The 1,408-nt window shown below is 35.8% G+C and overlaps 1 pseudogene; it reads right to left on the bottom strand.

The window, feature by feature from the left end:
* Positions 1–205: 205 nt before the first annotated feature.
* On the bottom strand, positions 206–887 carry LOC107786403 (agamous-like MADS-box protein AGL62; annotated as a pseudogene).
* Positions 888–1,408: the final 521 nt, after the last annotated feature.

Genomic DNA, 1,408 nt, shown 5'->3' on the forward strand with positions numbered 1-1,408 from the left:
TTATACACATAAGAAAAATAATATAATACTATAGTAGATCTAATAATTAATTTTAGCGAAACCATAACCTTAGATACTTAAAACCACCATGTCTATGTATGGTTGATTCTTGTTGGAATTCAAATATTTAAGCTTGTTATTTCCAATAATTCAATTACGCATGATAGGTCTTGAAGTCCCAGGAGTTTCCGGAATGACAGTCGACCTACTTGGGAACTACTGAAGAAGTAGATCCACTGGATCTGATAGCAAAAGGCGCACCAAAGTTGAGTCCTGAAACCCTATTTTGAAATGAAAAAGAGCCATAAGAACCATATGAAGATCTTGCCCTAGCACCAGTAGGAGCCAAGGCACATCCAAAGGTGAGAAATGGGAATGCATTACCAGGCACCATTTGTTGGTTTTGTGCCTCTCTTTCAACTTTCTTCTTTATGCATTCTATTGCCTCCTTCAGTTGTCGCAGTTGAAAAAGTTAAGTTCTTCAATTGGAGCTTTCCACCAATGACCGGTCTCTCTTCCTTGCTTGTAGGGCTTCTCCACCATTTTTTTCCATTTGAAGAATTCCCTCAATGTTCGTGAGCTCAATATTGAGATCACGAACACTAGCATTTCGATGAGCCACAATGAGCTGATTATGGCCATTATTTGGTGGAGAGTTCCTTGTAAGAAACCTATCCATCACTGAGTCCACACAAAGGTGGCCAAATGAGTAAACTTTTTTGCCCGTGGAAAATACCACAAGGGCTATTTCAGCACCACATAGTGTACAGAGTTCACTAAACTTCTTGAAGAGACCAGCACGACGCTTCGAAAAGGTCACTTGCAAGATACTCTCATTTTGCATCTTCACCATGTCAACCTTGGCGACCCTTACTCCTTTTTGCCATATCTAATTAAACACTCGAGATTTGAGAAACAAAGAAATTGGTGATTTTGAGTCTCAACACCAAGTGCTTTATATAAGATATTATGATAGGAAAATGAATTAAAATAATTTGGGAGTCTAGAAACTTATGTTCTTTCATTTTTTGAAGGATTTGAACCAAACCCATTTTGCCTCCATTCTTTTTTTCTTTGTCTCGCCAGCGCCAGTTTTTAATGATCATAATTAGACAATAAATATTTTCTTAGTTTGAGTTATGTTATTGGATTGCAGTTGGCCACCATTTTATTTGAGAACAAGTTGAAAAATAATATTAATATGAAATACTAAATGATCTGTATAACCTTTTATTTTGATAAGATGTTGTTTAACTAGGCTATTCTATTGTTTGAGGAAAATGAAATCAAATAACTTGGGAGTGTAAAAATTTATGTTCTTTTTTTTTAAAAGGACTTAAACCAAACCCATTTGGCCTTCATTCATTGTTTCTTTGTCTCGATAGCACTAGTCCTTAATGATCATAAT

The sequence above is a fragment of the Nicotiana tabacum genome, chromosome 19, assembly GCF_000715075.1.
Source record: "Nicotiana tabacum cultivar K326 chromosome 19, ASM71507v2, whole genome shotgun sequence".
In the NCBI taxonomy this organism is placed as follows: Eukaryota; Viridiplantae; Streptophyta; class Magnoliopsida; order Solanales; family Solanaceae; genus Nicotiana; species Nicotiana tabacum.